The 11,845-nt window shown below is 44.0% G+C and overlaps 1 protein-coding gene across 1 annotated transcript in view; it reads right to left on the bottom strand.

Moving 5' to 3' along the window:
• The window catches only part of RSPH3 (radial spoke head 3), a 138,922-nt gene extending 131,635 nt beyond the window's left edge, over nt 1-7,287 (bottom strand). Inside the window, exon 1 of the mRNA XM_082252061.1 lies at nt 7,184-7,287. The gene's annotated coding sequence lies outside the window, so the exon portion shown is untranslated. The remainder of the gene's footprint in view (nt 1-7,183) is intronic.
• Between the last annotated feature and the right edge of the window lie 4,558 nt (nt 7,288-11,845).

An 11,845-nucleotide genomic window follows, 5' to 3' on the forward strand; every position in this document is an offset into this window, starting at 1 on the left:
AGTGCCTGTTTCTTGATTGTTCCCCACCAAATTAGTTTGTTTGGTGGGGGGTGCTTCAGTTTTCATGCACCTTAAAATGTGTATATACATGTACAGCAAATTGTAAAGATATATTTTTTCACGCTAATTTATTCTGTAAATTTGTTTTTCCCTTTTCCCCCTTTCCAGGTTTGTGGGATACTCCTGATTTTTATGGCAGAGTCTTGATAGGAGGCGGCTGCCTCAGAGTCAGAGGGACCTGACTCATTTTGGTGTGGGGTGGGTGTAGCACCCTACAAATAGGTGCTAGGTAAAACTATAGTGGGCCTTGTCTGCCTAACAGCAGGGCTGTGATTCATCTAGGCAGGGTGTCATGGTTTCTAGGTGTGCCTGCTAAGGGGAGAAGTATCCCCACTGACTCCTGTGAGAGGCTTCTCATAGGGCAGTGTGGGAAGCCCAATCAGGGGACACATCCCAGCTTGTAACTACCCCAGAAGGCATATTACGCTGCAAGGGATTCTGGGAGTGGGTATACATTTGGGGGAAGTGTGTGGCACGGTGTCTTTGTCGGGAGCAGAGTCCCAGGAAGAGAGTGCGACTGCCTCTCCTCCTGTTTGAGGAAGGTGGATGTCTTAGGGTGACGCCTGAGAATCCAGAGAGGGCTGAAGTTGAGCTAAGGGGGATCCGGTGTGCCGAGAGCCTGTGGAGAGAGAGAGGGGTCCAGTTCCAGGAAAGCCTACACAGGTCGTGAGTACTGAGGATTGCCCCTGGGGGTCTGCCTAGTGTCAGAGGGGACCACTCCGGAAGAGGTTTGGGGACCCAAGGTCAGCTAGCTGCAAAGGGGGTACCTAGGTTGAGGACCCTGAAGTGTAAAGGGGTACATAGTCAGTGGACCCTGAAGAGTTGAAGGAGAAAAGGGGGCACCTGCAGTCTGGGCCCTGAATTGTATTGCATGTGCCAGTTACAGTGTTAGCCATTTGGAGTTCTACAAAATACTACCTCAAGCTGTGCCAGGCGGGGGAAAAGTATTCAAAGACTTACACAGTGAAGTAGTGTCAGGAGTTCTACAGTTCTCAGTCTTGGATCTACTGGACTATAGGTCGCGGATTCAACACTTCCTCTGTTGTAGAGTTTTCTCAGAATCAGTGAGCGTTGGTTGGCGCTGGCTAGCGTCAAGGAAGCGCCAACAGGCCTTTTTCCAGGATCAAAGTCCTAATTGTAATTTAGTTCAAGTCGAGAGGAGTCTCCCACTCATTCCCTTCTCCCATCCCCTTAATTCATGATAAAAAACACAAACAACGATGCCGGAGTTGTCACTGTTCCAATTGTCACACCAGGGGACTCAGCTCACATGGGCTGGAGAGGATTCCAGTACTAATGGCAGACCCACATCAGGCCACAGGCCTGGAAACCTTGCTACATGTGCAACACAGAAGGTACTAGATACATGCATTGCAGAAAGGACTAGTTACATATGTTTCATTAGGGACTAGATACATGCGTTGCAGTAAGGACTAGTTACATATGTTTCATTAGGGACTAGATACATGCGTTGCAGTAAGGACTAGAAAGGTGCAATTCAGTACAGACTAGATACATGCGTTGCAGTAAGGACTAGGTGTATGTGTTGCAGTAAGGACTAGATAGGTGCAATTCAATAGGGACTAGATACATGTGTTGCAATACGAACTAGATGCATATGTTGCAGAAAGGGCTAGATATGTGCAATTCAGTAGGGACTAGATACATGCATTGCAGTAAGGAGTTTATTCATGTGTTGCAGAAAGGACTAGATAGGTGCAATTCAGCAGGGACCAGATACATGTGTTGCAGTAAGCACTAGATGCATGTGTTGCAAAAAGGACTGGATATGTGCAAATGAGCAGGGACTAGTTACATGCATTGCAGGAAGGACTAGATAGGTGCAATTCAGTAGGGACTAGATATATATATATAAGTTGCGCTATAAAGTGAAAAACATATGTGATTATGTAATAAAGTCCAAAATAAAGTCCATATAGGTAAACAGCACGTCTGACGAAATATTCTGTACAGGTACCGCTTACCAAAGGTAAATAGTATATAGGCCCAATATACTTCAAAGGATCCACAGGAACCAGATATCAATCGGACTCCGTATTTCTAGATGGATCTCCTCAGTGTTGGGTATTCATGTGGAATAAAATGAAAGACGCCATAGCGTAAAACCACAATAAATTAAATAAACACCCCGAGTGATTGGAATGTCAGGAAAGTGCTAAAGTAGTGTAGATAGAAGACACAACACCTCCAATCTTGTGAAAATACTCCTTACCAGAGTAATAAAACTTGTGCAGAGAAAGCAGAAAGAGACCTCCCCCAGTAGGACTGCAGCTTACCAAAAGCAAACCATATTATGCATATTCCGCCTTATTCGGAAGTGTCTGAGCTGGACTGGGTGGCTCCCGAATTTTGGCCTGAGGGAAGTTTATCGGGGTTGATGATACCTCCTGTATGCTGAGCCTCTACTAGCGTTCCCATTGGAGGTGTTTGATCTGATCTGGAGTGCTTTTGACATATATCTGGAGCTGTGCCATCAGTTGAAGTACTCAGTCGAATTCTGGATCTTTTCTGCCTTTCAATTTCTGGAGCTGGTAAGGGCATATATATGTCAGCTCTCTTTGGTGACACGATTGGGACCTATATGCATAATATGGTTTGCTTTTGGTAAGCTGCAGTCCTACTGGGGGAGGTCTCTTTCTGCTTTCACTGCACAAGTTTTATTACTCTGGTAAGGAGTATTTTCACAAGATTGGAGGTGTTGTGTCTTCTATCTACACTACTTTAGCACTTTCCTGACATTCCAATCACTCGGGGTGTTTATTTCATTTATTGTGGTTTTACGCTATGGCGTCTTTCATTTTATTCCACATGAATACCCAACACTGAGGAGATCCATCTAGAAATACGGAGTCCGATTGATATCTGGTTCCTGTGGATCCTTTGAAGTACATTGGGCCTATATACTATTTACCTTTGGTAAGCGGTACCTGTACAGAATATTTCGTCAGACGTGCTGTTTACCTATATGGACTTTATTTTGGACTTTATTACATAATCACATATGTTTTTCACTTTATAGCGCAACTTATATATATATATTTCTTTTAAGGTGACAGTCACACTTGAAGTTGCAGCTTCACATTTATTTGGTTGGTTTAGCGCAGTTGTTTATTTAATTTTTTAGTAGGGACTAGATGCATGCGTTGCAGTAAGGACTAGATACATGTGTGGCAAAAAGGACTAGATAGGTGCTATTCAGTAGGGACTAAATACATGCATTGCAGTAAGGACTAAATACATGTGTTGCAGTAGGGACTAGATATGTGCATTTCAGCAGGGACTAGATACATGCATTGTTGTAAGGACTAGATGCATGTGTTGCAGAAAGGACTAGATATGTGCAATTCCGCAGGGACTAGATTCATGCATTGCAGTAAGGACTAAATGCATGTGTTGCAGTAGGGACTATATATGTGCAATTCAGTAGGGACTAGATACATGCATTGCAGTAAGGACTAGATATATGTGTTGCAGAAAGAACCAGATAGGTGCAATTCAGTAGGGACTAGATACATGCGTTGCAGTAAGGACTAAATGCACGTGTTGCAGTAGGGACTAGATATGTGCAATTCAGCAGGGACTAGATACATGCATTGCAGTAAGGACTAAATGCATGTGTTGCAGTAGGGACTAGATACATGCATTGCTGTAAGGACTAGATGCATGTGTTGCAAAAAGGACTAGGTATGTGCAATTCAGTAGGGACAAGATACATGCGTTGCAGTAAAGAATAGATGCATGTGTTGCAGTAAGGACTAGATATGTGCAATTCAGTAAGGACTAGATACATGTGTTAAAGTAAGGACTAGATAGGTGCAATTCAGTAGGAATTAGATACATGTGTCGCAGTAAGGATTAGATATGTGCAATTCAGTAGGGACTAGATACATGCGTTGCAGAAAGACTAGTTACATGCATTGCAGTAACACATGTAAAAAGCTATGTGAACCCAACCTCAATGCCTATGGCCCATTTGCCCCGATGCACATTGGGACTGCGTTGGACAGCCTTGCCCCGGTGCAGATCCAATGCATGACATAACAATCTGCTCTGTTGCCTATTGGGTCATTTCTGCGGGCATGTGTGCTGAAAGAAAGCACTGCATGCCGCATTCCATTTTTATGCAGCACAGCTTGTTAAGACGCACTACATAGGAGTCGCATGCGCTGCGGTTTATAAAGATGAATGAAATGTCCATTTGAGTTCTTGAATACTTTACTTCATGTCATAGCAGGATTCTCTTCAATAATCCTGACCCCTCTACAATGCCTTCTCTGAGAATAAACCATGGCATAGATTATATGATCTATTTCCTAGGTCAAAAGTCGTTTCGGTGTCCAAAAAGCCATATTTGAAAAATAAAGATATTTGCAAGTTGTCTGCTCTGCCATGTGACTACAGGTAACGCAAGTATGATGAAGAAAAGCAAAACTTCTATCATCTACTGTTTTAAGGAGAAAGCCAATACTTGTGCACTCCACACACATTACAATCTGATTGTACAATCTACTTTAGATCTACCAGCTATGTAGTGCAAAGGCTTGCCTGACTGGATACAGGCTGAATAAATGGAATAAGAAGTCGATCGTATTACAGAGTTTTGGTAAATCTAAAGTTGATTGTAGGAGAATTGTACAATCAGATTGTAACGTGTATGGTGACACTAAAGCTGCCTGCCCAGGATTTAGCTCACACGTTCGTATGGAAAATGAGAAAAAATGTTCATTAGGACAGTTATGGACTTGGGACTTTTTTTTAAAGCCCAGAAATATTTAGTTTGAGTGCCATGGCGATTTTTTTAATGCAACTTTTAATTGCAGGGATTCACATACAATAAGTAGAATTTTTCACAAAACGAAAACCACATTCACAGTCAGAATTGTATTATTCTCCATCCATCTTTGATTTTCCCCATCACTAAAGGCCCGTACACACGTACCGATTGTCGGCCGAAACTGTTCGGCCGCCGAACGATCGGCCGATTTTCGGCTTGCTAGTATGATGCTTCCGACAGCCGACAGCGCACTTTCGGCCGAACAGAATCTGTCGTGCAAGCATTAAAATTTTTGTATGCCGACACCAGAACGGCCGATTGTTCGCCAGTCAGTACAGAATTCGGCTGACAGACAGCAGATTTGCAAGACTGGGCATGCTCAGAAAAGAAAAAACACACGGAAAGTTAACCATCACATGACATCACTTCTGCAGTCGGCGGACAAAATTCTTGTGCAGTCTTTTGCACTTTTCAGCGGACACGACAGCCCGGGGACAAAAGACGGCCGATCGGTCGGCCGACGATCGGTACGTGTGTACAGGGCTTAAGATTAAAAAAAAAAAAATTGTCGATTTGAACCCCATTACTATTAGAAAATTGAAGGAATGCTCTAAAAACTAATTTTTTAAAACGAAATTCTACTAAATAGCCAGCTTTAGCCTGGGTTCACTCTAGTGTGTTCAGACCGCTACATGTGATCCACACAGGAATCGCACCGAGTTCCTGCATACATCACATGTGATTTCTGTGTGGTGCAATTTGAACCATACGTATTGTATGGCTCAAATCGCATCGAATCTGCACCAAAATGGTGCAGGACTTTTTTTCCACACCTGAATCGCATCTCAAGGGTGATCACACCCATGCGATGCAATTCTGGCAATCACATAGGTGTTCACACCCATGCGGTGCGATTTTGGCAATCGCACTGCGTTTTGCAATCTGTTTTGAGGTGTCGTTAATCAAACATTGAAACCCGCAGCAGATCACATGGACACCATGTGTTTGCTATTTAGTGCGATGCAATGTGGGGAAACACAGTGAATCTTCTGCGTTTCCTGCATCGCATCAGTGTGAACCAGGGCTAAAGCAGAACTAAACCCTCTGATTTAGGCTGGGATCACATCTGCGCAGTGTGTTTTAGGTTCATTGCTCTTTAGGTGTGTTTTACATGTGCCTGAGTGCCGGTTCACACATATGCGATGTGAGACATCGCATTTGATTCGCACCGCACTGCTATGCAAACCGCATTCGATGTCTGCTCGATGCAAATTCAGCCATACAGATTATATGGCTGGATTTGCATCGCATTCGGTCCAAAGTCGCACAGGACCCTTTTTTTGATCCACACCAGAATTGGATCGCATTGGTATTCACACCCAATGCGATTCAATTCCTGTCCAAACTGACAGTTTGCACTGTGATATGCAAACTAATCTGGGGGTGCCGTTAACTTTGTATTGACACCCCCAGCAATTCACATATGGCAGTGTGAACTACCTGCAAGTCAGGTGCGATGCAGTGGATTTGCAGGGTTCCCGCATCGCACCAATGTGAACCGACACTTAGATGTGTTACCACTGAACTCTATATAACGCACATTTCAATGAAAATGCATCAAAGAAGCCGCAAGCAGGATTTGGATTTTTTTATTTAAACGCACCGCACCTAAAGCGCATGTTAAAGGCACACGTGTGAACAGGACCTTAAGGCTGGGTTTACACTGATGCTTTGCGGGAACCACAGCAATTCCTCTGCATCAGACTCGCAGGCAGTTCACACTGGTCTCTGCGAACCACTGAGTGTCAAGGTGAGTTTACTGACACCCCCAAATCGGTTCGCAGATCGCAGTGCGAACTGTGAAATCAGATGGGAATCGGATTGCATGGGTCTGAACGCCCATGCGATCCGATTCCAGTACTGCACCATTTTGGTCCGATGCGATTTAAGCCATACAAGCTGCATGGTTGGATTTGCATCGCACAGACATGTGATGTGCACAGCAATGCAGTGCGAATCACGTGCCATTAGTGTGAATCCAGCCTAACTGCTTGTGAAAGCAGTTACATGATGTGGATGATAACTGTCACAGTTGCTTGTGCTCTCAGCCGAACTGTCAAGCCATCAAATGGCTGGTGTCATAACTGATCTGAGGTGCTGCTCCATGGCCACTGCAGATTAAACAGAGGCTGAGATGGCAGCTTCATTGGCTGTAAAGGATAAGAGGATTTAGTTCTGTTTTATAAGGCAAAAGATAAAGTTTAGTGCTGTTAGTAAGCATCCAACATCCCCTCTAATAGCAGACTTCCCTGAGATCCCTCCACTTACCTGTACATACAACTCTCACCCTCCCTCTTCAGTGATGAGAAGCTGTGACAGTCCTGACTGTGTATTGTAGTGGCCTGTAACCAGGCAACATAGCTCCTCCTTAGCAACACCTTTCACTGCACATGCTCAATCCATTCCTCACTGGACATTTTTTTTTCTTCCTTAAAGCTTTATTAAAACACTTCACAAACAAGCAAAAACACAGTCTCAAGTATATCCGATTTTACATTGTATAGTTATTGTTAAAAACAAATATAGGAAGTAAAATAGAGTCGTAGTTTCCCCCTTAGTTCCAACTTGATTTAGAGCATGTGAAAAAAAAAGGAACATGATCAGTTCAATAGGTATGGTGGACAAAGGGAAAGTGGTGAAGAATTTGAATTGGAAAAAAAAGTTTACTCAAAAGCAATGATGGCCATGCAAGGAACGATTGTATATACAAACATATTGTCATCGATTGATTTACCATCCAGTAAGGGATCGAAAACATTGTTTGATGTGCCATTTATCATACATCAACCAGTTTTTATTATACAATCATATTGTCAGGGCTGGTTCACACCACAAAAACGTGCGTCAAATGCGTTCTAGATGCGTTTCTGCCTGTGCGGTGTGCTTTCGATGCATTTCTGGATGCTTTCCAAATGTTTTTTCTTTAGGTTTTTTTCATCACTGTACTAAAGTGCGTTTTTGCTGCATTCCAGTGCATTCTGGTGCGTTTTTGATGTGTGTTACTGTGTTCCAGTATAGTCCAGTGCAGAAAAAAATGCAGCATGTTGTACTTTTTTCTGGAACTGGAACAAACTAGAACTGACCGCACTGGTGCGACCTATGCCATATGCCAAAATCCATGCGTTTTTGATGCATTGGACTGAATGTGGTGTGAACTGGCTCTCAATTTAGTCTAGGTTCACATCTATGCAGCTGCGTTTGATGCATTTTTCTGGCGCGTTTTTAAACACACACTTTTGATGCATCTTGCGTTGTTTTTTTTTCTCTTTTTACATACTGAATATAGCTGGTTGCTAAGGAGCAGCCGAAAAGCCCGCTGCAGCATCCTTAGCAACTGTTCAACGCACATGCCTGAAGAAGGGGTCCTGCGTGACTCTGAAAAGTTGCACTTGTCTTTGTGGTGTGGTCTCTGCAATAAAAAACACAGTGACAGTGATTGAAGATCCTTGGTGTGCTGGCGAATATGTACTCTTTCTTGACAAAAGATGATTCATCCCCTGTGACGTCGGTAGCCCAGCATGCAGCGGTCCATGATATCACAGGGGGCGGTGCCACCAGGTGATGTCACTGGGTGGCCCTGCCCCTTAGCTATTTAACCACTCACTGACCGCCAGCAGTCAGCTCTATTGCGCGAAACAATGTACCTGTACATCGTTTTGTGCAAATGTCAGTGGGGCGCACGCATGCCGCCGGAGGAGGAGCCAATCAGCGGGTCCGGCAGACACGACGTCTGCCGGCCACCCACAATTGATCCCTATAGAGACAGAATGGAGGTCTTCCTATGTAAACAAGGCAGACCGCAGTTCTGTCACAGATGAACACAGTGATCCTGTGTTCCTGCTATTTAGGAACAGGGATCTCTGTGTTCATCTAGTGAGCCCATCCCCCACACAGTTAGAAAGCACAGCCTAGGGACACACTTAACACTGGTGTTAACTTCTTCCCTGCCAGTGTCATTATTACCATATATTGTGCATATTTTTAGCACTGATTATGTAGTAATGTCACTGGTCCCCTCAAAAGTGTCAGTTAGGTTTCCGATCTGTCTGCCGCGATGTCACAGTCTCGCTAAAAATTGCTGATCGCCGCCATAACTAGTAAAAAAAAAAAAATTCAAACGCCATAAATCTATCCCCTAGTTTGTAGACACAATAACTTTTGCGCAAACCAGTCAATATACACTTATTGGGATTTTTTTTATCATAAATATGTAGCAGAGTACATATTGGCATAAAAGGAATAAAAAATTAGATTTTTACATTTTTTTTTATTAGCTGTGCTTTATAGCAGAAAGTAAAAAATATTGTTTTTTTTTTTTTTTTTTTTCAGCATTGACGCTCTTTTTTTGTTTATAGCGCAAAAAATAAAAACTGTAGAGGTAATCAAATATCATCAAAAGAAAGCTTTATTTGTGGGGGGGGGGGGAGGACATTAAATTTATTTGGGTACAGAGTCACACAATCGCGCAATTATCAGTTAAAGTTACGCAGTGCCATATTGCAAAAAATGGCCTGATCATTAAGGGGGTAAAACCTTCCAGTCCAGAAGTGGTTAAGAAATATAACACGGCATAAAAGGCAGACCATGGGAGTGTTCATTACGAGCAGAGCTTTTTTTTTTTTTTTTTTCAGGTCTGGCGATGGTGGTAGATGTCATGATTGACGACCGATCTACATCGGGGAATATTTTTTTTTTTTTTTTTTTGTAGCACTGCCCCCTTAAGGGTTACCGTTAGCAACTCTGGTATTCACAATTTAACACAATTTAACACTTTACTTCTTGGCTCAGTCAATGATCAGTCCAGGGGTTTGTAGTTGTTTTTGGTGTTTTATTTTAAATAGGGATGGGAGAAGAGAATAATGGGATACTCCAGATTAACTAATCACAAGATGTGAGGACTCCTGTCTGGTGATGCAGCCAGGCTGCTGATTCACCCTGCCACTAGGTGAATTTGGATTAAGAATCTATACAAATGACTTGATGAATTAAGTTCTCTTCAGGATACTCTCCTAGTATCCTCTTTCTTGACCACTGACCCCCGTCCACTAACTATCCTACTCCGGGTAGGCCCCCCTCAGTACTCACGATACTGTTTTTCTAGGGTCTCCAGGGTCTCCCCCTCAGTCAGCTTTCCTGAACCTCTGGGTTCAGCTCTGTACTTTTAGCATTCAGAACGACCTCCTGATGCCACGTGCCACTGCTACAGAGGAGGAGGCAGCCACCGCCCTCCCTCCGGGACTCTGATCACCAGCCAAAGACCCCGCAGCGCATGTGCTCCTGGCTTTTATACAGTATCCCAGAATGCACCGAGACAGCCTGTCTCTACTAAACACCAGGACTGTATCAAAGCCTATATATTCATTGATCAGGTTTCCTCCCACTGTCCAACATGCCTCCCTATTGGACCAGAGTGAAACACTATCTAGACTCAATGAATCACATACTGAGCACACTGAGCAGGCCTCACTCTCAGATCCTGCTCTCTGCTAGACAGAAAGCAATATAGATTTGCCTGCTGCTCCTCGAATACACAGACAGAGCCAAAAACTATACTCTCTCACTAGCACCTATCTAGGAGGGTGCTACATTTTTTTAAAAGGACTTTTACACTTTTTTGGTAAATGGGTAGGGGTGTACCCCATATTCATTCACATGGGGCTGTGGGATTTGGGGGCCCCTTGTTAAAGGGGGGTTTCAGATTCCGATAAGCCCGCAGACACCCACAATCACCGCCCAGGGTTGTGGGGAAGAGGCCCTTGTCCCCTTCAACATGGGGACAAGGTGCTTTGGGGTGGGGGGTGGGTAGAGCCCCCCCTGCCCCAAAGCACCCCCAATGTTGAGGGCATGTGGCCTGGTATGGTTCAGGAGGAGGGGGGTGCTCACTGGTCCCCTCCCTATCTTGATCTGCCAGGCTGCATGCCCGGATAAGGGTCTGCTATGGATTTTGGGAGGGACCCCATGCCATTTTTTCTTTAAATTTTGGCGTGGGGTTCCCTTCCAAATCCATACCAGACCTGATGGGACCCCACATTGATTTTCTCTCGTTTTTATTTTTTGCCTTCAATCCTTTTTTTTACATTCAGCTGTCAGCAGGTAACTTGGCCCGTTCCTTAGCAACCAGCTATATACAGTGTGTAAATAGAACGCAATACTTGCATTTTTAGTGCGGCTCCATTGAAGTCTATTACACACAAAATGCAATCTGCTGCAGAAAAAAAAGTCCCTGACCCTTTCCAAAAATGGCTGAAAAACCCATACATGTGAGCGCGTACCATAGGGAACCATGTTAAATGGACTGTAATGCGTTCCTGCAAACCACAAAACACACTAAAAAACACATTGTGTGAATGTAGGGCTTATGTCTGGGGGAAAAATATGATTGGAAGATGGTACCAATGTACCAATTAAAATTGTTCAATATGATCAGACCATAAGAGGAATGAAGATGCAGCTTTAGTGTGAGTAAGAAACACACCACACCACAGTGACATCTAATCTCCTTACCAGAAGAAGAAAAAAGCAGGCAACAAACGGGATCCAAAAGGCACTAAGCTTCCAACAGCAGATGGACGGCTATGCTGAAAGCATCGAGACTGAAAAAACTTGCCACAATTCTCTATCTCCCATACTTCAGGCGGTGGAGTGAAGAAACCTACTGGAACGACACGGCCTTACGACACCAGTTCCGTCTCGGTCTTTCAGAGGGTCTGAAAGATGAGTTGGCCAGAGTCGTGTACCAGAGACTTTGGAGGCACTGATTGCACTGGCGATTCAAATTGATTGTTGGCTCCGCGAACGCAGAGCTGAGCGATATTCTCAGCAGTCTCGTTCAGTCTGGATGTTGCCTCAAGTGCCCACTCCCGGATGTTACTTCCCCACCAGTTCTGTTCCTGTGGATCCTGCTCCTACCACACCAGTACCTGATACCTC

This window comes from Pelophylax lessonae, assembly GCF_965119305.1.
Source record: "Pelophylax lessonae genome assembly, chromosome: 3".
Classification (NCBI taxonomy): domain Eukaryota; kingdom Metazoa; phylum Chordata; class Amphibia; order Anura; family Ranidae; genus Pelophylax; species Pelophylax lessonae.